The following is a 27,211-nucleotide window of genomic DNA, read 5'->3' on the forward strand; positions in this document are numbered from 1 at the left end:
ATATCTCATTGTACATTCCCTGGCCAGCCACAAGTCAGGGAGTGAGAAAATTCACTCTCCCCATGGAAGCAGGGGACACTGGAAAAGTGGTGGATACAGGCTGGGGTGAAAATTGGGGCCAGTTGTGCAACCCATCACGGTGGGGAGTTCACAACTTCAGGCCAGCTAAACCCACCTCTCTATTTCCTTTTCTCTCCTTTTCTGTCTTCCTGTTTCTTTTTGTGTGTTTTTGGCTACATTTTCTCTTGTGGCTCATAGGGTCCAAACATGGCAGGATCCAAAAGAAGGGTGACACTCATTTTTTTTTTTAATCTAAAAAATCTCAGAGAAGGACTTTTCTGGTGGTGGTGGTGGGGCGGGGGAGGGTGTGCCTCCCTGGGGTAAGATTAAATGTCTAATTGACAGTCTGATATTGTAGTCAAGAGACTGAGTGCCATAGTTGTTGAGGCCTGGGCCATATATATGTCCACCTCTGCACTGGGCACTGTGGGTAGCAGGTATCTCAGAACTACATAGGGATACTGGGTGATAGGGTTTGTGTTTTCCAACACGAAGAAGACTGCAAGGTGGCTGTCTTATAAACACCCAGCATTTTGGAATTTGTTCATGGAATAGTATTTTCTCAACAGGGAAGTTAAGTTGTCTGTGGCTATTTGCTGATATTCAGGGAGAAAAAAACTTCAAATTGCTCATTTAGAATAAGCTTCTGACTACCAGCATAAATATGTTTCAGTGAGTGTTAGGTCCTGCTAACATTTTATTCATTAGACTTCTCAATGGGCAAAATGTTATGCTAGAAAAATACTATGGAAAATGCCCATTTTGAATCTGATAGAAAGTACTTTATTTTTATGTAGAAGTAGAACCGGGCACTAGCTTTGCAGCAGCAAAAGAGTCTTGGCTTTGCTCCTATGTCCAGTCATGGGGCTCAGCTCAGCCCCGACTGGTCTAAGTGGATCACAGAGATCTCATTCTTCTTACTAGTAAATGGCTTAAGGATGTCCCATGATCTAGTTCTCAACAAAGAGAAAGATGGGAAGGAGTTTCTGAAAAAGGCATCTTAGCTCTTAAAGAGAGATGGGAACCTCTGGACATTGGTATTTGAGGATGTGATGCTGTAACTGCCTTGTGATTATGAGAAGATCGAGCTGACACCAGATGAGGTAGAAAGATGGAAAGACCCTGGGTCTATGACCACGTTGCTGAGCCTCTGAATTAATCAACTCTGGAAATGATGTTCGTCTGGACTTTTGTTATGTAGAAATATAAATTCCCTGAACATTTCGTCCTTTTTAGTTGGAACTTCAGTTACTCAACGATGAAGACATCCTGATGGAAACAAAGACTCACTTGTGGTTTTCCCGAGCCCCTGCTTACTTGGATCAGAGTATTTAATAGGAGATGAACTTGGGCACTACCATAGTTACACTCACCCTTCACTCCAGAAGTAGACTCAAAGATATAGTCCTTACCATGCTGTGTAGAGCTACATTAGATGCATGCAGATGGAGTCTTAGGTACAATAATAACTCTGACTACCTATCTGCTTTGCTACTTAGGTTGCCAAAAATATCTTGCCCTACCTTGTATTTTTTAAAATATATATATATATATATATATATATGTTCTATGCTCAACCACTGAGCCACATCAGCCAGGCTATGGTCTTTTTAAAAATGATTTCACTTTGTACCCCTCAATCTGATAACAGTTACATGAGATAAAAGTATTCTATTTATTCCGAGGTTCTCTTTCTCTCCCCCACCTCCACTTTTCTCTCAGAACTAACACTCAGTTCTCCCTAATCATCACTAATGATTAGGGAAAAGTGTTATTATTGGCAGTAGGAAGTAATCTGACTGAAAAAAGTGAGAGAGGGAGTGTGTTTTAGTCTTTCTTATTGTGGTGCTTTAGCTCTCTGCAGGGACCCAGCTTTCAGATCCTTATAATCTTGAAGAGGCAGGAAATTCTTTGATAAGACTGAGCTTCTATAATCACATTCTCTCTTCACTGCTGTCTGTGTTGCTGTTAATGGGCATCCTCTTAGGAGGGACATTCAAGGCAGCCCTGCCATAGGGTACAGAATGTAACAATGGTTATGTCCCATTTCTCCTTGGGACAAGCATATATGTTAGATTGTTACTCATGGCTTATTGCCTATTGTAGCTACACCTTTCAGCTTTAAAAACTAATTTTAAAAAATGTTGTTCTTCTCAAGCCTGTGTGTTTCAATATTGATGAAATCCTAGTAAAGGAGAAGCCCCAGGGATGTGCTAGGTTGACTTACTCATTGTTTTCAAATGACACATATCTCATATTTAAAATCAAGAAACTGAATTTCCTTTAACTCACAAATATGGCAGTTACTTTCATTGGGGGCCCGTGGCAAGAAGGAATTAAAAACATTTTTTAAGGTTCACAACAAAATTGAGGGGGGAAGGTATAGAGATTTCTAATATACCCCTATACCCACACATGCATAGCCTCCCCCATTGTTAACATCCCCCCACAGAGTGGCACATTTGTAACAATTGATGAACCTACCTCGACACATTATCATGCCAAATCCATAGTTAACATTAGGGTTCGCTCCTGGTGTTGTACATGCCATGGGTTTGACAAATGTATAATGACATGTGTCCATCATTATAATATCATCTGTAGGAAAGCAGGGAGGGATTTTATCCACTGATCAGTTGATTTCTGACCACAGAGTAGACAGTGCCCTCAAAAGGAGGAGAGAAGCCCAACAGAGGAGGTGGGAGGCAATCCTACTCTAGTCGGAACAGCTTTTCTTCCCGAGGCATATGGCAGCTACTCTCCACCCCCACCTCCCTGGGAAGCAGGAGGAGGTGTGGTGATTGGAGGAGAGGGCAGCTGAGAGTTTCTCTGACTCTGAAGACAGTCCCCTGAGCACGAGGCAGAGTTGGATCCAGAGAAGCTGAGCCAGTAGGTCTGCTATCAAATCAGGGCTTTATTGTAGGGAGTCTGTTTAAATAGTTTATGTGAGCTTGTTGCTTCTGCGTCCAGAAAGCTGAAGTCTGCAGGCCAGGTAGTTGAGAACGAATGATGGACATGAAGAGCCAGGACAAGCTGACACCACGGGGGCCTGGGACCTGCCTAGGGGCCTCTCTCACCACCTCCACGTTCAGCTTTGACGATGGGACTAACCTGCAGGAGAAGCTGGTGCCCTGTGTCTCAGAGCTCAACACTGCCTGGGCCCAGGAGGCAGAGAGGCTGAGGGAGGAGAACTGCAGGGCTGGAGGTGGTGTTTATCGGCCTCCCAAACCTTGGGCAAATCACTCTCATGATGAGAAAAATACAGGGAGGGAATTCTGGGAAATAGTTGCAGCTGAGCTAAGCTGACATGGTACAAGTGTCCCACATTGTTGCACAGTTGCACAAAGAGAGAGAGGAGGAGGATCTTTGCATCCCTAAAATAGTGAACAAAAGGAAACATCCTAACTGCCCATGAGTAGGAAATGGGCTCATCCCGTAGAGTGAACTGAAATGATATAAAGCCTTAAAAAGAATGAACCAGATCATATATACTAAACAACAAATAGACCTGAGAAACACAATGCTGAAAAAATAGCAAGTTACAGAACGACACAAATAATGTGATACCATTTGTAGACATGCACAAAGCAAAAAACAACAAAACAAAATACACACACACATAAAACACAACACCAGATATTGTTTGTTGAAAAGATGTAAGCAAGGAGATACTCCCAAACTCAGAGGAATGTCTGTGTCTGGCAGAAGTGAATGGGTTTAGAAATGGTAGAAAATTTAGAGCTATTTTTAACATTTTTTTAAAAAAGGAAGCATATATAACTATATTACTTTATTTAATGTGGCAAAATATTACATAAAATTTACATTACTTTTGTAATTAATGTTCCCTAGAAGGACCAAGAAGGTAGATGGATGGGAGGAGTTCAACCAATGAACTTGTATACATATATGCATAACCCATGGACACAGACAATAAGGTGGTGAAGGCCTGGGGTGAGGGGTGGGAGTGGGTTGGGAGAGGTCAATGGGGGAAAATGGGGACATATATAATACTTTCAACAATAAAGATTAGAAAGAAAAAGCCCACTAGGTGGTTCCCATGCATAATGCCCTCATTATAATACTGTTACACCCTATTAAAATATATATATATATTTTTATTGATTCAGAGAGGGCAAGAGAGATACAAACATCAGTGATGAGAAAGAATCATTGATTGGCTGCCTCCTGCACACCCGCTACTGGGGATCAAGCCCACAATCTGGCCATGTGCCCTGACCTCTGGGAATCAAACCGTGACCTCCTGGTTCATAGGTCAACTCTCAACCACTGAGCCAAGCCAGCCTGGCGATTACACCCTATTTTTTGCTGAAAGGTGAAGAATATAAGGGGTCAGAAGCAGGCAGGTATTTGGAGGTAGGCGGTAGGATGGAATATTTCCCCTCCTTCCCTCTCCTCTAACCAGGAAGGCTTCTAGCTAACACAGGGAGCCAGGGGTTAAAGCCAAACACTGTGTCCTCGTGACTAATATTCAAGGTTAAGATCATGATAGCCAGTCGTATTAGTCGTTTGCTTGTTATATTATTTGTTTTCCAGGTGTGTTGTTAGGTTGAATGAAAACAGTTCCCTTGTACGAATGAGGGAAAGTTTAGAGAAGAAAAGGGTGAATCGGCCCACAACTTGCCACTGTACCTACCACACACTTAGCCTCTATCAGTTGTCACGGATTTGAAAGCATGCCTAGGGATTCTGTTGGTGGACATGTTTTGTGAGCTGCTGTGCTTATCTTAGGAACATCCACTCCTGAAGGCGACAGGTCAGGAATTTTTCCCTCGGTCAACCAGCAAGCACATGGAGTGGAAAGCAAAGACATTCGGTGAAATCTCTTTCTAAAGCCAAATAAGGGGAACAGTTTAGGTTCAGAATCCTGCTCATTTCCTATGGACAGAGCTTTCCCTGATCGCCTCGATGAGGAGTTCTCCTGTTTCTGAACGCTGAGGGGCATGTTCATATCTCTGTTGCAGCCCTTACTGCTTGACTTATATAGTTCTTTGCATACGTGTCACCTCTCCAGGATTAAACCCCCCGTGTTCCAGAATGTCCCACTTAAGACTTCATTCTTCATGGCACACTAGTATGGCCTGCTTGTGTTTCATATGTGGTTAGGAAAGAGATTTGTACAAAGAAAGAATCAGGAAAGGATTTTGGCTCCTAAAAAATAATGCTGTCCCAGGCTTTTGCTGTTTGTGCTAATGAAAACAACAACTAAAAGCGACAAACTTAGAATGATGAACACTTGATAGGAATGTGTTCTGGGGACACATTCATTAAGAGGTTCTTTAATGTCATCAGTAAGTTCATTAGCACGAACACTAAGTAAATTCATACCTTTTTAGAAGGGACAGTTGTTTTCTAATTATTTCTTTGCAATAGTAATAGTGCTTTGTAAACTGTATCATGATCTTATCTCCATATCAGTGTTTCTTCTGATTCAATCCTTACGTCCTCACTTTTTAAACTGTGATAACAAAGATACCGCCCCAGGTTTTTCTTTCAAAAGGAGGTAGGCATTCCTTCTCTGTTCTGCATCTCACTGCTTCACGCTTTCATTCCAGGCAAGAAGGATCTTCACTTTTTTTTTTTTCATGTTTGCCTGTTGTTTGTTTTGTTTTTACCAAGGCAATAGGCCTTCACAGGTCATCAGTGAGGATTTTTGTCTCTGGACAACAACCTGTATGAGGCTGCTCCCAGGAAAATACCACTGGTTACTGCGAAGTGGGGCCCATGGCCGGTGCTCTTCTTGTCTACTCTTCCTCTCTTTCTCTTTCTTCACAAACATCCCCAAAAGTAATGACACACAAGACAAAACTTAAGAGTTTGAGCCCGTCCACTTGATGTTAGTCATCTTGCCCGCCACACCTATCGTCCTTAACTGATTAAACGCAGGTTGGTTGAAAATGTTACAGAGCTTCCACTCCACATGGGAACGGTGGTGGTAAATCAGATACAAAAATGAGCAAGAGCAAATCCATGCCTCCACGGAGCAAAAAGCTCTCTAAATCTACCTTGCCTGGAAATTTTTATGTAGAAAGTTAGTCAAGGGCACGGGCCTTCTTGTACCATCTACAAGTAACAAAACAAAAGAAGTACTGTGCACATGTTAAAGGTGGTGTCTGAAGTTGTTCATCATAAGGCTAAATCCTTTATTGCAATCACTGCAAAGATAAATGGTATGTTTGTGTCAGTGGGCATGTGCTGTGGCTTCCTGGGAGACAGCCTGACCTGGGGAGGACTGCCCCGCCCCCATTCTATCGGAACGCGTGTGCTTCTTTTAAGCCCTGGAATTTTCTTCCATTTGGGGTTTCTTGCACTTGTTTGCTCAAAAGAATACTTTGTTTTCAGAGTCAGATGGGGGTGGGAAGGAATCTTAGACTTAATCTATCAGGGTCCTCACTGGCCTCAGGTTCTTCCTCTTCAGGCTGGGATTACTACCGCCTGCTTCAGAGCGTCGGGAAGATGTACTGAAATGGCAAAATGCCTATTAGCACAATGCCTGGCACCTGGTAAGCACTGACTTCCAATAGCTGCCACGATTTGGGGCCTCATATTCCCTGATCTTCCTCGCCTCCTGCCTATCATAATAGGTTATTATCTGGTTGTCCACCACCAATGCCTCATCATGAAAATAGTCCACATTCTCTATCAAGTCTAAACTCTTTAATTAGCGGTTTGAGTTTTTCACGACCTGGCTCCAAGGTCCGTTTATTTTTTCATCTCCCATCTTTTCACCCCACTGGTTCCGGCTAAGTGGGATTGCCTAGCAATGCACACGACCCGCCACATTCACGCACCAGCTGTATTGAATACCAATTATGCACCAGGTGTGGCATCAATGCTCTGAATGCAAAGATGAGAAAGCGCAGGAGTTAGCATTCTAGCTGGGGAGCGATAGCTGTAAGAAATAACTACCGCCGACCCTTGAACACCATGTGGATTAGGGGCACCGACCCCTGCACAGTCGTAAATCCACACATAGCTTTTGACTCTGCAGTAGAAGATGTGTGGGTAGGTGCTATGGAGGGGCCTGGGTGTTGGCGTCAGAGGCCCGAGGGAAGTCGCCAAAGAGGAGACATGTGAGTTACACTGTGCATTTACCATGTTCTTTCTGGACTCCATTTCTTGGCTCATGCTGTTTCTTTAATGTCATATTGTTTCCATTTCCTGTGTCTGCCTGTTACAAGCCTTGCTCAGTTTTAAGACGCAGTTGAAATACTCATTCAGCTGTGAAAAGTGCCCTGCCCCTTGGGGTGTTCTCTGGTTCATTCTTTTCAGTTTGGTGGAGTAGGAATACTGCTGTAGGCTCTGAAGGCAGAACTACAGGTAGCAGGCACTTCGTCCACAATAGTTTTTCCATGATTTTTTTTTTTGAATGAGCAGTAGGCATTCCTACTGCCTATCTCCAATACAGTTTTTCTGAGGTAGGAAGTGAGAGGAATCAACCTTCATCATTGGTTAAATAACCCAGAAATGTTGGAGAAAGAGAGTGGTGCAGCCATTGCTTCCTCTCAGCCAGGGCGAAGGGGACAGGAGGAAATAGCACTGTTTCCCAGGCGCTGGCCTTGGGCCAAAAAGAACTGGCTTTGGGGGTTTTAGTTTCTCCTCTCTTGGTCGAAGGTCATTTGCCTTTATAGAGAATGTCATTGAAGGCTATGAGCAAATTTATTGAGGCAAGATCTATATCTTTAAGAATACAATCTGAAGATATCTTAAAATATCTCTATTACCTATACAACATACCTGATAAACCAATGTAAATAAGGTAGATTAACCATTGCACTAACATTATGTGATGTAGACTAGCCAAACCAAAAGAAGAAAATCACTTTCAATTTTGTTGTTTTAATTTGGGGCTTGTTTATGCTTCTAGATCTAGAAAGATATTCAACTTAAACTTTCATTACCTTTTTATTATGTTGTGTTTCAGCCATGTATCATAAAACAATCAATGTATTTATATTGCCCTCTGAGGTTTTCTGTTAATTGAGGATCACAAGGGGTTAGGAAGAGAGTCCTCTGACACTTGTTTATTCACGGCAACAGGCAGCTTATTTGCTGAGAGTAACTCAGTTCAGATGGAGTAGGATTGCAGTGGTGACCTTTTTCAAGGTCAACTCCAAAGGTCACTTGGATTTGTAGTCAGGACACATGGCGGCTCTCTCCAGGACTACTGGCCAGGAAATGTCTCCTGCTCATGCTGAGTCTCACTTGTCCTGTCTCTGTTCTCAGTATAGTCATCTCCACTACTTCCAATCCAGTCCTCCAGGAGTCAGTTTAGATGACCCTTCCCCCTCTCTCCCTCCACTCTGCCATCAGTCAATTTTTAAAAATCATCCGCATATTCTCTTTTTTCTTTCTGTCTCTGTTGCCAGGGCCTTTGCTCAGGTCCTTCCTATTTTGGGGAGCATTTCTGTAATAGCTTGAGAACCTTATTTTTCTGTCTCTGAATTTTCTCTTTTTCAAATGTATCATCCCTTCTATTTCCAGGGTGGTTTTCTAGAAAAATATATAGAAATGTCCCTCTGTCTGTCACTTACAGTCCTGCAGTACAGCTCTCATCAGGATAAAGACCTTTATTGTCTGTCATGTCTGTTTCCCGAGGGCCATGGCTTCCCACTTTCTCAGGTGCGCCTTTGCCCTCTCCTGCTAGGTTACCTCTAGTTCCCGCTGTGCTCTCGGGTTGCTTCCTTGTGCACACTGTTCTTTTTTTGGATGGCCCCTTTCCTGCTGCATTCGTCTAGTGAAGGCTGATTCTTTCTTCAAGGTCAACTCCAAAGGTCACTTAGATTTGCTCTGAAATAAATGACTTCATACATGTAAAATGTTTGGACAAATTAAAGGAAAATAGCTCATAACTTGAAAAAAAATCTTCTGAAATCCTCCCTGAACAGTCTTTTTTCTTTAACTCAGCCAAAATACTGGTCCCTCAATACCAGGTTTAATTAGTTGTCACCCAGGGCTTCTGTGACAGATAATACTCCTCCCTCCCCCCCATGTATATATTTCAATCATATTGAAGTAAAAATTTTGGTAGGCACATCTGTCTCATTCATTGGTCTATGAGTTCTTTAAGGGTGAGGCTTGTAGTATGTTAATCTGTGTATCTTTAGCACCCAGCAGAATGCCAGGGAATTTAGTGTTCTACAGCAGACTATGGAATGAGTGAGTGAACACTGAGGTTAAATGAGACAGTTAATACATGAACTGAACACTAATGTCCAGATCCTATATTCATTTTTCTCCTTCTACTTAAAGAAATATCAAGAAATTCTGCCTAGGTGTTTAATATCCCTCTAGTTCCTCGCAGTATGAGATAGAAGGGGAGTATACTAGTCGTCTGGTACAAATAACCAAAACTCCTAATTCATTTGGCTTAGAAGATTAATAATTTTTTCTTTTATATTACAGAAAGCTCAGAAGTGTGGCAGTTTCAGAGGTAGTCATTCAGGCGTTCAATTGTGTCACCAGAGATCCAGGCTCCATGTTTCTGTCCCACCCTTTCTATCAAGGTGGCCTAGCCTCCCCTGCAGTAGTAAGATGGCCAGTGTAGTTTCAGTCCCTTTGAGGGACAAGTAGGGGCAGAAATAGGATCTTATTGACCAGACCTAGGTCTCATGCCCCTTTCCTAATCTTATCATTCATTACCCTGAATGCCCTACACCAGTGGTCGGCAAACTGCGGCTTGTGAGCCACATGTGGCTCTTTGGCCCCTTGAGTGTGGCTCTTCCACAAAATACCACATGTGGGCGCGCACATACAGTGCGATTGAAACTTTGTGGCCCATGCGCCGAAGTCGGTTTTCGGCCTGGGCGAGTCTATTTTGAAAAAGTGGCATTAGAAGAAGTGGGGGGTGTCGGTCAGTTGGGCCAGGGGAGATGAGGTGCAGGCAGCCGTGGGATAGCAGCTTGCGGGCGGGACGCTCGATTCATGCACAAGTTGAGGATGGGAGAGTTGGAAGGGGTCGACCTCAGAGAACATACCTCAATCAGATTGAGGATGTTGGCCCCTTGAGTGTGGCTCTTCCACAAAATACTGACTTCTGTGCATGGGCCACGAAGTTTCAATCGAACTGTACGTGCGTGCCCGCACATGGTATTTTGTGGAAGAGCCACACTCAAGGGGCCAAAGAGCTGCAGTTTGCCAACCACTGCAGACTAATTAAGCTTCACCCCTTGGCAGGACCTGGGCAGCCTTTCTCATATTTTTATGAATACCAATTCATGCTGTTTCTTTAATGCAAAGAATACCAATTATGCATCAATGTGGCACAGTGTGGACACCTGGAAAACATCACGATCTCATCAGCAAGGAAGAAGGGGCCGTGGCCAGTGGGGAGGGGCGGTGGCCAGTGGAGAGGGTGTTCCAATGTTGTTTTATTGTTTCCCATGCATAACAAAATTAAATTCTCTTCAGTTGGGAGGCTGGGTGAAAGTTGCCTTCACTAAGTGTATTGTTTTCAGTTTATATAGGCAAACCTCAGAGATATTGAAGGTTCCTTTCCAGACCACTGCAATAAAATGAGAATAGCAACAAAGCAAGTCACATAATTTTGGGGGGTTCTTCAGTGCATGCAGAAGTTATGTTTACATTTTACTGTAGTCTATTAAGTGTGTAATAGCATACATGTCTAAAATAATCAACGTACAAACCTACACAAGGTTGTGACACACTTTCAAGTTGTACAAATGCAATGTCTGTGTAGTGCAATAAAGTGAAGCACAATGAACCAACGTGTGCCTGTACCTCTTAGCAATGAAAAATGCTGAGAGGAAACTGAACCGGACAGTGAAGACCCCAGCACAAAGAACAAATGCTGCCCCCTGGAAAGAAAGTTTTTGATCTTACAAACGTAGCTTCTTTTGTTCTCTAGTTTCCAAAGTCCATAAAAATGCTTCTAAGCAAAATTAGCTCCCAAGACCATAAAAATGTGATTTATCATTTACAACGTGACATTTATGGTATCCTTCTTGGGTCCTGGTGAGGGGAAACTGAGAGAAAGGTGTGAAGAACTCCTAGGCTTTGAAGGTGACTAATGGTGCAGTACATTGTTACTTAATATTTCTGAAATCAAAGTATGCAGCAGTATTCGCGAAATCTAACTAGCACAGGAGCTTAAGTGCAATTTAACTTGTAAACAGTAAAAATATTTATATATGCTCCCTCCTGTAGTTAAATGAAGCACATGTCATCAAATAGGAACTAAAGCTTGAATTTTGCTGTAAAATTGATTCTCTGTAGTGCCCACTCGGTCATAGCAGGTGTTATTATGTGTGTGTGTGTGTGTGTGTGTGTGTGTATGTGCTTTTAAGTGTGAGAAGTTTTGCACTTCTGTAAACCATCTTAAGTACTTTTTTGGAAAGAGGTGATTATAAATTAATATAATAACATATTATTTTTCCAAATTCATGTGCATACATGTCTTGTGAGGGATTTTTTTGGTGACACAGCTATAGACTCCCTGTACACAGTGCAGAGAAATTCAATTGAAAAGAAAGCTAATGTTAATGTTTATTAGAAAACCTGTTGATTTCTTTCCAATATGTAAAATTGAAGATGCCTTCTTCTTTATGCTTGCAAACGAGAAAGAGGTCAGATTTTTAAAGAAAATGAGTAAATATGCTACAGCATGATTTATTATATTTTGGGATGATATAATATATACAAAGAATTGAATTACTGTCCTCAGATGGAGAAATATCTGTTACTCTGGTTGGATATTTTACAAAGTCTGTGCTGTCTCTGGCTACGTTTTTTATTTTTTAAATCAAATGTATTGGGGTGACATTGGTCAACATGAACATGTAGGTTTCAGGTGTGAGTTTCTATGTGACAAGATCTGTATATTGCACCATGTTCTCACCACCAAATGTCACATCTTCTCCTGTCACTATCTATTAGGACCTCCTTCTTCCCCCATCCCCTTCCATCTGGCAACCACTACACTGCTGTTTGTGTTCATGACTTTCAGTTTTATATTCCACATATGAGTGAAATCATATAGTTCTTGGCTTTTTCTGACTAATTTCATTTAGCATAATGCTCTCAAGGTCTATCCATGTTGTTGCAAATGGCGCTATTTCATCCTTTCTTATAGCTGATTAGTATTCCATTGTGTATATGTACCACATCTTCTCCATCCAGTCCTTTATTGCGGGATATCTTGGTTGTTTCCATGCCTTGGCCACCATGAATAATGCTGCAATGAACATAGGGGTGCATATATCTTTGAGAATACATGAGTTCAAGTTTTCTGGGTATATATCCAGGAGAGGGATTGCTGAGTCATATGGTAGCTCTATTTTTAATTTTTTGAGGAATCGCCAGATTGCTTTTCATAGTGGTTGTACCAGTGTACATTCCCACCAGCAGTGAATGAGGCTTCCCTTTTTTCTACAACCTCTCCAACACTTGTTATTGCTTGCCTTATTGATAATGGCCACTCTAACAGGTTTGAGGTGGTATATCATTGTAGTGGTGTTTTGTTTTTTTTTTTTTAAACTGCTGTTCTAGAAGCAACACCTGCTACCTTGGGCAAATTAATCCCTACTCCAAGCATGTATAAGTCTCCTTCCTTTGTAGCACTTACCACAGATTGCTATTAAATTACTCTGGAAGTATCAGATATTATTTCTTTTCTGACTCTATAATAATTGTGATGGCTGTGGCTGAGTATGGGTCATATTCACATGGATTCCCTCAGTAGTACCTACTATAGTGTATTGCATATAGTAAGTGCTCAATAAGCATTCACTGAATGAATGCTCAGGATGAAGGGCTGCCAGGAAAAGAACATAGGGACAGGGAAAGGTTATGTATGTGTGAGACTTCACCTGAGAGGCAACACCAGACAACATCTACTAGGATGCCTCTACTCGTAGCTTATTTAGAACTAGAGGCCTGGTGCACAAAATTTGTCCACGGGAGTCAGGGGTGTCCCTCAGCCAGGCCTGCACTCTCTCCATCTGGGAGCTCTCAGGGGTTGTCCGACTGCCGGTTTAGGCCTGATCCTACAGGAGCTTTTTAGTTTGATATAGTATCATTCATTTATTTTTGTGTCTCTGGCTACTTTTAAGCAAAAACACTTTGATAGAGGGCTGAGTAACTCATTTACTGTGTGTGAATTCATATTGGAAGTAGCCAATCTGCTGATTTTGCAAATTTTATTGTGGGAGGAAACTGGAGGCTGGAGAGAATGATTGGCTTTTGCTTTAATTAGCTAGATAATTACCTCAGCTCTCAATTTTACTTTACCTGTATCAATGTAGACATCATCTACTAGTGAGAGAGTAAAAGCCAAATAATGGATCAATCAACAGAGGTGTTTGAGTGCTCAAGGTTGTATTAGGTGCACAGAGCTGTGTAAGGGGCTCAGGGTGGTGGCAATGGAGAGAAGTGTAGGGAGATCAGCATGCTTCCGATGAAATCATTAGGGCACAGTGTGAGACAGAAATGTCAGGCAGTGGTGCACCTGAGTGCCATGGACCTGACCTTGGGCAGCCCCAGTGAACACAGAGAAGAGAAGCAGAGACTGAAAGATCTTCTGGGATCTGGACCCAACAGTACACTTGTTGGTTTGACTGCTGGTGGCCTAAAGTATAATGGTGATGGACTCCCATAACCTAGGAGGTTTGAAAATCACCTGTGTGAGGACACATTCCTTAACTCAATCAAGATGTTATTTCATGCTTTTTATCAGCCAAGAGTGGGTGAAGTGAGGAAGAGAGAAGTGCTGTGATATTAAATCCAGCACTGCCTTGTTTGTAGTGTGTTGCTAAGTAGAGCTTATATTATGTTATATTGTGTGTGTGTGTGTTTGTATTCTCAGAACATACAAATATGAAAAAATGAGAGAAGTAAATCTACATATTTCCATGGTTTGTTGAATAAGTTTTTTGCAAAGGGGTTGACCAGAGCAACTGGGGTAGCTATGTAGATTATCAAGAAATAGAAATAGCCCAGCCAGCCTGGCTCAGTGGTTGAGCATTGACCTATGAACTGGAGGTCATGGTTCAATTCCTGGTCAGGGCATATACCCAGGTCACGGGCTTGATCCCCAGTGTGGGTAGGGGGGAGGCAGCTGATGAGTGATTTTTCTCTCATCACTGATGTTTCTATCCATCTCTCCCAACCAGTTTCGGCTGAAATCAATTTTAAAAAAAGAAATACAAATAGCCCTGGTTGGGAGGCTTAGTTAGTTGGAATGTCATCCTGTACACCAAAAGATTGTGGGTTTGATCCCCATCAGGGTGAGTCTGGGAGGTAACTGATGGATGTTTCTGTCCCTTCCTCCCTCTCTCTAAAATCAGTGGACATATTCTTGGGTGGGGATTAAAGAAAAACAACTTTGAAGGCTTATAGGAGTGTCCAGAAAAGCATTGTGAGAAAGCCATTTTGTACTCAGCCTTTCCAAGGGAACACTGGAAGATAGGGTTTCTGAAGACTTTAAGAAAACCCCTCTATTGTACCCACAACACATAGTGCCACTGATTATTTTTAAGAACTTGTGTATAATATAAGATATATCTGAAATTTAGAAAGAGTATGACCCTTAAAAGTATGTTATTGGGGGAGAAAACAATCATGGATTTAATCTAATTGTTGAAGAAGTCCTGGGTAGTGGCAGCCTGTCCTAAATGTGATCAGACTATCTTATCTCCTACTGTTGTAGGGTAATGGGATTGATAGGACAAAAGGAAATGGTGGATTTTATCTATATTGATTTAACAAGAATTTTGGTTTTGTTTTTCTGCAATGAGATTGAGAAATGCAGTTGCCTCTCCAACTTTTTGCATCCTCAGGTTAATTGTTTAGGACAAAAGATGTGAGGGAACACATTCTTTTTACAGTCATTAAGAACTGCTTATAGTTGGAGTTGCAAAGAGAGATAAAACCCATCCCCTGCCCTTCAGGGGGTTTATTATCTAGGGGGTGAGAGACCAATATAAACAAGTAACAATGCAAGGTAGTATATATTAAACTTCATTTGTATGATAAACAGTAAATGATACTTTGAAAAAATAACTTTTCTTAGAGGATTAAAATACATTCTATTATCCTTTGATATCTTGAAAAAAAAAGATGTGTTTTTACTAATTTTTACAGATAAATTACTAATTTATTTTAGAAACATGGTTATAAGAAAAACATCAATAGGGCAAGAGATCAAAACACTAGTCCCTCTGGGGGTATTGGGGACGACAGGTGGCTCATTTTCTAGAATAGCGCTTCTCACACTTTAATGTGCACTGAGTGACTTGGGATTTTGTTCAAAGGCAAATAGTGATTCCATAGTTGGGGTGGGGTCCAAGAATCTGCATTTTTAACAAGACCCATGGTAGACAGTTGAGATGAATTTCCTAAGACTTTCATAAGAATGGTCCCCTTTCAGGGGATTGAGTACCTGTCTCCCACAGAGGTGAGACAGTCCATCACACATGCTTATATCTGCCTTATTCCTCTGGGATACTCCTCTTATCACTCCTGCCTTCTTCCCACACAGACCACAGTACTGTAGGCAAACCTTGTCTCCAACTCTGCTTTTGCAGAAAACAGGCTCAGGGAAGTTACAAAGGCCCCGAGGAGAATACATGCTTGGCTCTTTCAGGGACAGCAAGGAAGCTCTTTTCTGTGTCTCCTGCAGAATAAAGAGGGTAAGGGTGACCAGCAGTGATGGGGCAGATTGTTGTAAGAACCTTTGCGGCCAGGTGGAAATGGGAGCCTTTGGACAGTTTAGAACAAAAAAGTGACATGATCTGATTTCCATTTTAATAGGATCTCTTTGTGGATAATAGGCTGAATAGATAGGAAAGACTGAGATGGGACAAAATGAAAACAGGGAGACTAGTCAGGAAGCATCTAAAACAGCCCATGTGAAGGAGATGGTGCTGAGAGCATGGTGCTGGTGGGGGAGTTGGTGAGAAGTGGCCATATTTAAATAAAACACAGTTGTGAGAGTGCATTGAATGTGAGGTGTGAGAGAACCTGAGGGGTCAAGGATGCCTCCAAGGGTTCTGTCAGAGTGACTGCAAGTAGGCCATTGTCATTTATTGGAACCACTGCAGAAGGACTGCCATGGGGATAGATTTGGAGGGTAAGGGTAGGGAGGGGAGGAGGAAATCTGAACTTTAACTTGGAGATATTATGTTTGAGATCCTCATTGGAGGTCCACCTGGGCGTGTGAATAGAAGATGTAATTTGGGAGCCACCTTTGGGAGGAGGGAACTTAGAGCAATTCGTCTAGATGAGACCCCTGAGGAGGTGAGTAGACAGAGAAGAGTGTCCTCAGATGTTTTAAAAATTAAATTTTCATCTTCAAATGATAATAGGTTGTTAATGAATACACGAGGAAATGGGGGATTCCCAAGTTCACCTCCCATAACAGTGATTTTTGTATAGCTTGAAAGACAGCCAAGGTAACATTAGAAAAAGATTGGTAAAGACAGACAAATCTGGGGTACAATGGTGTGAGTTGTTTTTTTTTCTTTCTGGTAATTCCGTTGAGAAAACAGAGAAAGTAATCAATCTGGAGATTAGCCTTCCTGAACTTTCAATTAGATAACTTGTTCTGTTTCTATCTGGTAATTATTGCCATCTCCATAAAGACCATTATTCAGTTTGGTGATATCAAAATCAGTATGATCCTTGTATTTTGTTCTGAGATTCTTCTATGTCACATCCATTAGAATCAACTGGAGGTCTTGTTAAAACACAATCTATTTGTGTTGGCCTGCAGCCTGAAGGGTCCCAGGTTTGATTCTGGTCAAAGGCACATGCCTAGGTTGTAAGCTCGATCCCCAGTAGGGTGCATGCAGGAGGCAGCCAATCAATGATTCTCATCATTGATGTTTCTCTCTCTCTCTCTCCCTTCCTCTCTGAAATCAATAAAAATATATTGAGAAAACCCTACAATCTATTAAATATAGGTTGCTGAACACTAACACTGAAGTTTCTAGATTTGGTCGATCCTGGGTTGGACCCCAGGGTTTGCATTTCTAACAAGGTCCCTGGTGATGCTGCTGGTTCAGGCACCACATTTTGGAAACCTCTTCTCTACAAATCCTGAAGGTCAATGATCTCAAACTTTTTGAATTCTGTTAATATTTAATGAACCCCAACATCCTGACATCGATCTTCCTTCTTAACTTACCATGGAAGTAGTCAAAATCTGTGAAAGAGCACCCTGCTTACATGGCTCAGTGGTTGAGTATTGACCTATGAGCCAGGAGGTCACTGCTTGATTCCTGGTCAGGGCGCATGACTGGGTTGCCGGCTCAATCCCCATTGTGGGGTATGCAAAAGGCAGCCCATTGATGATTCTCTTTCATCATTATGTTTCTTTCTTGTTCTCCCTTCTCTGAAATCAATAAAAATATATTTTTAAAAATCTGTGGAAGATTGCCTTTGGAGATTTTAAATAAGATAATTTAGAATTAGCAAAGGAAATCCTGAGCAAAGTAAGTTTTCCCCATTTCCTCTTTAGAAATTATTTCCCTTCTGTCATCAAAGTGAACAAGACTTCTTAAGAATTTCAGATTTTGTAGTAATGATAAAAACAGCAGCAAACAAGAAAAAGAGGGATAACTGTTAGTTACAAGTTTAACAGCAATATGTTGTTTTTATTTATTTATTTGTGATTCCAGGGTATAGAAATTCAGAAAATAGTATCAGGTTTTTCTAACTTCAAAGCCAATGGCAAACCTTTGATTTTCAAATGTTATTTCCTTTTGAAAAGTTTCTGTTCTAATTAACTTTATAAAGTCTCTGACAGGAAGATCAGATTCACAGATTCACTCATTTTACTGAGTAGATAGGAAGACTTGGGTAGAGGGTGGGGAAGACAACCCATAGCATTTGATTTCTAGGTGCAGATGGAGAATTCCCTGTTTAGAATAAGTACCTACTCTGGAATAGGAACCAACTATAGTTCCTCTGTAGTCTGAAGACTTTCCTAACATCCCAGAGATGGATTTTTGAAACATCTGAATAACTACGGTGCTAACAATTAGGCCCCAACTTGTCAGATTTTGAATCTCATTTTGGTTGAGACAGGTCATTGAAAGAAGGATGTATTGGACTATATTATAGTAGAAGGAAAATGAAAAAACATATAGCTCTAACTTTCCAATTAAAACGCTGAAATACTATCACAATTCTTGATCTTGATAGTGTGCCTTTTTACTGGATTTTTATCATTTTATTATCTTTGTGATTAACTAAACACCCATATATTTTCCATATATGTTGCCAATGACATTAAGATAGATCCTCCTCAATCTAGACTCCTTTAATGGATTTTTTTTAAAAAAACACCCTGTTGGCCTTGATGTAAATTAATCCATTTAACCAGAGTTATATATTGCACGTTTACAGTGTGGCAGGTACTGTGCTATACTCTGTGGGTACAATTCTGATGAAGCATACAGTGTTTGCCCTCACAGAGCTTGCAGGACTTATAGCACACATCAATACACAATTATAAAACACTGGAATACAACATAGTCTGGGAACACTCGAGAGATACAACTAACTCAACTCAGATGATTTAGGAAAGGTTTCCTAAGAAACTGGTTTTTAAGATCTGAAGAAGGTTAGATAGGAAAATTATATTTGATTATCTGCAGTGGTCAGCAAACTGCGGCTTGGCAACCCGCGGCTCGCGAGCCACATGCGGCTCTTTGGCCCCTTGAGCGTGGCTCTTCCACAAAATACCGGCTCTTCCACAAAATACCCACTTCTGTGCATGGGCCATGAAGTTTCAATCGCACTGTATGTGGGCGCCTGCACGTAGTATTTTGTGGAAGAGCCACACTGAAGGGGCCAAAGAGCCACATGTGGCTCGCGAGCTGCAGTTGAAATGAATAAAACTTAGAGGGTAGAAAGACTCAGACACTGAAGGAGAGAGTTTGCAGATCTCATTACCTGGAATTGTTTAGTATGTTGATATGTGCCATCAAGTGTATGGCAGAGAAGAAAGATGGGGTATGGTGGGGTTGGAAATAAGCTTGAAGGGTTTGAAAACTGTATTGCAGAGTTGGGTTTTATCCTCCAAGAAATAGAACATCATTGGAGGGTTTTGAGAATGGCAGTCCTGGTCACGGGAACTGTGGGTAGTTGCCTTTCCGCTGAGGAGGTACTGAGCCTTTTTCTCAGTCTGTGCCCAAAGAACAAGCCTCCACAACCCCCATCCCAGTTGCTCCTAGTCCCCATCTGCTGCACAGGCAGACTTGCACTGTAATTCCTCAAACACTGTATCACTCCCACTGTCATTCTCCCTGCAAAATCCACTCCCTGTCTGCAATCTCATATGAAAGGTTTCCACCCACCCCCTGTAGTCTATCTATCACCAGGATGCTTTCATTCTCTCACTTGCTTCTATCGCAGAGTTCGGAGGTGGGGGCTCAGGGATCTGCCTTGTTTTTCATTGCTGCTTCTAGATCACATTGTGTCACACTCACCTTAAACTTCTGCTCCACTGAGGTACATGGTGTACATATCACTGCTCCGCTTCACCGCTGTCAGCTGTCACCTTCTGGGTGTGCCTCCTTCATCAAAGATGTGCAGGCTATGCCTGACTTGGACTGTGGCCTTCTCAGCCTACAGTGGTCCTTTCCTTCTCCCGCTTTGATAATCCACTGCCACATACCTGGACTCTATTGTCACCCACTACTGCTCTTACTCTGAAATTACTAATTCAGAATTCTTACTCTCTGATCACAACTTTTATATTTCCAACTTGCTTACAAAACTACTTCCACCCCTGAGAAACTCAAGGCATAAAGGAACAGGGAATGTGTGTGTCCTACAGGCTGGACCAGTCCCAAAAAGAGGAGCTAGGCCTGAACAGAGCATGCTTATCTCCTTTTCTCAAACTCACCAATCTTGATGAGAAAACCCAGGAATGTCACTCTAGAGCAGCCGTGGGCAAACTACGGTCCGTTTGAAATGAATAAAACTATTGAAAAAAAAGACCGTACCCTTTTATGTAATGATGTTTACTTTGAATTTATATTAGTTCACACAAACACTCCATCCATGCTTTTGTTCTGGCCCTCCGGTCCAGTTTAAGAACCCATTGTGGCCCTCGAGTCAAAAAGTTTGCCCACCCCTGCTCTAGAGATTATGTGGCACTCTCTCTCTCTGCCCAACTTCCAGGTTTAGTTATTTTGGCTTTCCTATAAAGCCTTTTATCACTCAGGGGCTTGCCTGAGGAAGAAACGATTGACAATCTACCAGGGCATCCCTCCTCTCACCTCCATAAGGCAGCTCCCCAAAACCTACTGGGTCTGCTGATAATCAGTGTAAATCCCCTCCCCCCCTCCCCGCCCATCCCCAGAATCTCTTAAATGGGTTAAAGTGCACAACCCTAGATTATTAAAATAATCTACGAATGAAAGCTTACTTCTTATTCTATTTCCCATTCCAAATTATGTCCATGTGCATCTATCTAATATAAAAGTTCTACAATAAGGTTAAATATCTAAATATACTTCAATAATAAAGTGTCATCAACATTGAGATGCCCCAAATATGAATAAAAATCCCCTCCATTATTAATCTTTTTAGGAAGAAATTCAAGTCAAAAAAATGAAATGCCCGCCTAACTGGTTTGGCTCAGTGGATAGAGCGACAACCTGCAGGCTGAAGGGTCCCAAGTTCGATTCCGGTCAAGGGCATGTACTTTGGTTGTAGGCACATCCCCAGTAAGGGGTGTGCAGGAGGCAGCTGATCGATGTTTCTCTCTTATTGATGTTTCTAACTCTCTATCCCTCTTCCTTCCTCTCTGTAAAAAAAAAATCAATAAAATACATTTTAAAAAAGTGAAATACCCTAATAAGTTATAATTCAATTATAGTACAAAGGAATTGAATCCCAAATCTATCCTCTCAATTTCTTATTCTACTTAGTGAAGGTTTTTTCTTTTCTTTTCTTTTTTTTCTCTTTCAGGAGCCAAAGTATTCAGGGTTCAGAGGTTGTATTAATTCACCACCAAGGCTGCTTGCCGTTTTTTATAAGGGTCCCCAAAATTAATAGTATATACAAGCTTATCACAGCCATAGCCAATTTAGAAAACAAGCAAATTCTGAGCCATAGGGTGGTTATTTTAAGCTAAGTGATGCTCCTAGAACTCCAGACCCAGTTTTGCCATAGCAGACTCATTGGAAAAAAATTCTTCTAGTTTTCAATCTTTCCAGAATCCTTGTCCTTAAATTCCAGCTAATATATCATGACCCATGAAATAAATTCAGTTGAGGGAAATCTTCTTAAGATGTAGATTGATTCATTTTCGTATGTTGAACTGAGTGTACATTCCTTGGATAAATCCCATTTGGTCATAGTGCACAATCATTTTTCTGTGTTGCTGGACTTGGCAGCTTGTATCTTGTTGAAGATTTTTGCATCTGTATTCATAAGGGGTTTACTCTGTGGTTTTCTATGATGTCTTTGTCTAGTTTTGATATCAGTATATTAGCCTTATAGAATGATTTCTGAATTGTTCTCTCCTCTTCTTTTTTGGGGAAAAGTTTGTGACAAATTGGTGATAATTCTTGAAACATTTGGAAGAATTCACCATTGAAGCCATCTGGTCCTGGGTTTTTATTAGTGGGAAGTTTTTTGATTACTAGTTCAATCAATGTAATATATTAAAAGAGTAAAAGACAAAACCCGCATGATCATCTCAATAAATACTGTGCCTTTTCATGATGAAAACACTCAACGAACTAGGAACTTCCTCAAGCTTCAAAAACCCACAGCCAGCATCAGACATAATGGTAAAAGGCTGAAAGCTTTCTTCCTAAGATCAGAAACAAGAAAAGGGTGTCTGGTATGCTACTGCTCTTCGACATTGAACCGGAGGGCCTAGCCAGAGCCATTTGAGAAAAAAAAAAGAAAGAAAAAAAAGAAATTAAAGGAATCTAGCTTGAAAGGAAGGAATAAATCTAACTCTGCAGATGACATTATCTTAAGGATCCAAAAAATTCTACAAAAAATCTATTAGATAGTAGAGCTTATAAATGAATTCAGTAAGGTTGCAGGATACAAGCTCAATTCAAAAAATCCATTATATTTCTATACCCTAGCAAAGAGCAATCTGAAAATGAAATTAAGAAAATAATTCCAGCCGAAACCGGTTTGGCTCAGTGGATGAAGCATCGGCCTGCGGATTGAAGGGTCCCAGGTTCGATTCCGGTCAGGGGCATGTACCTGGGTTGCGGGCACATCCCCAGTGGGGGATGTGCAGGAGGCGGCTGATCGATGTTTCTCTCTCATCGATGTTTCTGGCTCTCTGTCTCTCTCCCTTCCTCTCTGTAAAAAATCAATAAAATATATTAAAAAAAAAGAAAATAATTCCATTTGTAATGACATAAAAAATAATAAAATATTTGGGAATAAATTTAACCACAGTTTTATATATATATATATTGATTTCAGAGAGGAAGTGAGAAGGAGAGAGATAGAAACATCAATGATGAGAGAGAATCATTGATTGGTTGCCTCCTGCATGCCCCGCATTGGGGATTGAGCTCCCAACCCCGGCATGTGTTCTGACTAGGAATCGAACTGAGACCTCCTGGTTCATTGTTCAATGCTCAACCACTGAGTCATGCTGGATGGGCCTGACAGATTTTTTTTTAAAAATCACTTTTCTCATTGCTTCGTGGAGAAGAGAATTTTTGGAAGTCCTTTCTCCACCATTTCCACTAATATCTTCCTAAAATGCCTTTTAATTTGGTTGCTTCCCTTCTCTAACACAAGTAGGCTAGCTAGCTCTGTGTGCTAGAGTTATATTCTTCCTTTTTAGTTTTTTCAATGCTTTATGAATCAAATACTTGGTTTTGCTTATATATTGTTTTACAATCTAATTCTAGACTATTTCTTATGGTATCTCTCCTTGTAAGATATATAAAATCAGTGAGTTTGGGGTTTGTCAAAAGGATCCATTTTCAAACACATTATGTCTACCTTTTCTGGGTTGGATGATTTCACCTATTGGACCAATGTCGAATCCAGGCCTAGACAGGATCTACTACTATTGTTCTTCTTGAGTCCCATTAACATGCCCCACCTTCTTTGTGTCTGCCCCTCGCATCCTAATTCCACACAGTTCTTCAGAATGTTTTCCTAGGGTGCCAACAAAACCTATGTCCTCATCGGTAATAACTGAATTACTCTGAACATTACCCAATAGTTTTTTGAATATTTTATTCTGATACTCCTGAACTCCTTCTTTCAGATATATCCAATTTGTATGCAGTCCCTTGATATAGATGCCATAACATTTAGAGGGTAATCACTCATGTGTTCTTGTAATGGGCTCTTTCTGAAGCTTTAGGAGAGTATTTCCCAATGGTTTCCTGAGCTCTGATTCCTGTGGAGGCAATTTTCTAGTCTGTCTTCTAAATCTTATCTTCCTTCCTCTCTTAGATTATTGGGCCTCAGTAATCTTTCTGATCTCATCTTGTTTTGAGTTTCCTTTCAAAAACCTGTTTTCTTTTACTATATGTCCATTCTGCCCAGCTGGTCTTCCAAATCTTCACTCTTTTCCTTAGGTAATTTTTCTCTTCCTCAAGGTTTTTTAGCCATTCATCCCTTTCCCCCTCCCCTACCACTTCTGTTATTTCTATTCCGAATAAAATAGAAGCACATATTTTAATCACACCAGTTCTTTCTTAATTTCCTGGATTACCAGCACCCACACACTCATAGGACATAGCTGCCTTAGCTAAGTCTTCTTGCAAAGGGAGCCTGGCTTTGTCAATCCATGCTTCCTATGGTCTGGCTGGCACCCAAAGCGAGAGCAGCCCATATGCTGCAGGCTCAGAAACCTCTCTCAAGCTCACTGATCAAGTAAGCCACTCCTTCTTGGAAGGGAATAAGTTGAGGGAATGGAAAGAAGCCAAAATGTTAGTTTCTTCGTATTTAAACATCGGTCAAGAGATATTTAGGTTATTCAACCTCCAATAGAAGCTACAAAACTATCCTGCTTCACTGGTCAGCTTATTCTCTATTTTTTCCCCCAATTATTGTAGCTTTATATTGTCTTGATACCTAATAGAGTAGAGCAAGTTTTCCCACTTTATGCTTCTTCAACATTGTCTTGGTTATTCTTAAATTTCTTTGTAAGGAAATATATAGAAATGATTTCCAATGGAGAAAGAAAAACCCCTAAACCCTGCTGGAATTAGATTAGGATTGTGTGGGCTTTACCAATCTATTTAGGTGGAATCCACATTTTACAATGTTGTCTTCCAAAATATTAATGTGGCATATCACTTCATTTATTGAGGTCTTTTAAAATTTATCTCAGTAAAGTGTTATAGTTTTTCACCTAGAGGTCTTACCTATATCTTTTGGTAGGTTTATTTTTAGTATTTTATTTCTTTGGTTGCTATTACAATTGCTTATTGATTATTTAGAAATGTAGTTAATTTTGTTTACATTTTATCCAATGACCTTGCTAAATTCATTTCTTAATTCTAGTTTACCACATGATCTCACTGTAGGTAGAATTTAATAAACAAAATAAACTGATGAACAAAATAGACACTGAGCTGTGAGGGGTGGGAAAGTGGGGACTGGATGAAAGAAGGTGAAGGGATTAGCCAAAGAACATAGACTCATGATCCACAGACACAGACAACAGTGTGTGATGGCAAAAGGGAAGGGGTTTCGGGGCTGGGTGGAGGGGGCAAAAGTGGGAAAGTGTAGACATCTATAATAGTGTCAACAATTAAAAAAGAAAAAGATTAGACTTAAAAAATTGGTCAGGAAGTTCACCATTTCTACTTTATTCTAGTTTATGAAAGTGGTTATTTCTTCTTTAACTGCTTAGAAGAATATATGAGGGTACAGCTTGTTAAGTATAGATCAAATTTCTTTAATACAAGAACTGTTTTTCTATTTCTTTTTGGGTTAGACTTAGTAAATTCTAGAAAATTATTTTATTTAAAATTTCATATTAATTGGCATATAAATCTTTGTAGTGTCCTCTTATTACCTTTTAAATGTCTGTAGATGGTATTCTCACCTTTTCAAACCAGATACTGGTAATTTTTATCTTCTTTATCTCTCTCTTTTTTTTCTTGATTAGAGTTCAAAATGAATCTTCCGGTTATCAAAGTATGATATAAATAAGTAGCTTTCCCACTTCCAAGACAATGAAAGATCTTATTACACTTGAACTTAATTTATATCTCCCAATTTTTGTGTTATTGTTTTCATCTTTTTAATTTTTCCTAAATTTAAATTCCACAGGATGTTATTGTTGAACACAGTTAATATTAATTTAAATGTATCTGCATATTTATCCTTTCCAATGCTTTTATTTTTTTCTTCTTTTTTTTTTTTCCAACTGGGGTCACATTCCTTCTACTCAAAGAACTTCCTTTAGTATCTCTTATTGCTAACCTGTGTCTTATGCGTAATTTTTTCATTATGCCTTATTTCTGAATGAGAGAAAATGTACTACCAAGATGAAGAAAACTCTGAGATCATTTATGTGTTATACAGAACTGTAGTTAAAGCATAAGATTGCTTTATACTTTTAAAATTTTTTAAGTAAGATTTAAATTTTAGAATAATTTTTGATATACAGAAAGTTGCAGAGATAGTACAGAGAGTTCCCCTATACCCTGGACACAGCTCTCCTTATTGTAACAACTTACATTAGTGTGGTACATTTGTCACAACTAAGAAATTAGTGTCAGTAGATTACTATTAACTAAAATACACACTTTATTTAGATTTCACTAGTTTTTTCCTTATGTCCTTTCTGATCTACAATTCCATCTATGACACCACATTACATTTAATTGTCATGTCTCTGTCCTAGCTGGTTTGGCTTAGTGGATAGAGCATCGGCCTGCAGACTGAAGGGTCCCAGGTTCGATTCTGGTCAAGGGCACATGCCTGGGTTGTGGGCTAATCCCTGGTGGGGATGTGAAGGAGGCAGCCGATCAATGATTCTCTTTCATCATTGATGTTTCCACCTCTCTCTCCCTCTTCCTTTCTCTCTGAAATCAATAAAAATATTTTAAAAAATTGTCATGTCTCTTTAGCCTCCTTTGGCCTGTGACAGTTTCTCAAAGTTTTTTGTTTATTTGTTTTTGATGACCTTGACAGTTTTGAGGAGTATTGTCCCAGTGTTTTGTAGAATGTCTCTTAGTTTGGGTCTGTCATATTTTTTCATGGTTAGACAGAGATTATAGGTTTTTCAGAGGAAGATCACAGAGATAAAGTGCCTTTCTCATCATATCATCTCAAGAGTACATGCTACCGACATAGTGTTAACCTTGATAACTTGGCTGGGTGGGGGTTTTTGGGTTTCTCCACTATGAAATTATTGTTCCCCTTTTACATACTCTTAAAAGGTGGAACTCAAAGTCAGGTGGTGGAAAGGTAAGCTCCAAATCCTTGACTCTACAATTTTTAATGCTTTACTGCCTGCCTGGTTGATCCAGGGTTCAATAAACCCCCCTTCAGATTCTTCCTTGTGACTAATACCTCTTCAGTGTATTGCAATTAAATTTATTTCACCAAATTTATTTACTGTGCAGTAAAGCTGAAGACAGTTATGGATAGTTTTATAGATGTGATAATACTGAAGACAAAATGTGATAGGATTTTGAAAATCTTTAAATAGTAGTTGAGCATTTCTTTGAATATAAAAGTCTAGCTTAAATTCCACTTTATAAACTTCTTGACTACCATTATCATTATACATTAAGGACAGATGTAGAAGAGCGAGGTTGTAGCTTCAATTATGCCTCTAATTAGTGGTACAGTCTTGGGAAAAATCAGCTCAACATTTTGGTGCTCAGGTCCCTATATATACGGAGGAGGTGACTGCCTGTAATATAATATCTTTAAGTTGTTAAAAGGCTCATCTGATTTTTAAAAAAATCAAAAGGATCTTAAGCAGATATTGTACCACATGATAGGTACAATCTATATATATATAAAAAGCCAGTGACCAGAACACTGAAACAACTGGAATGACCAGTCACTATGACACCCACTGTGGACAGCAAACCGGCCTGATGGCGGGGGAGGGTAGGGCAGCCGGCCAAACCCCCCATGGCCCTTCCCGTGGGCCAGCCCCACCCCCCTATTGGCCCGCCCAACCCCAATCGGC

This window comes from Myotis davidii, unplaced genomic scaffold (genome assembly GCF_000327345.1).
Source record: "Myotis davidii unplaced genomic scaffold, ASM32734v1 scaffold68, whole genome shotgun sequence".
NCBI classification, from domain to species: Eukaryota; Metazoa; Chordata; class Mammalia; order Chiroptera; family Vespertilionidae; genus Myotis; species Myotis davidii.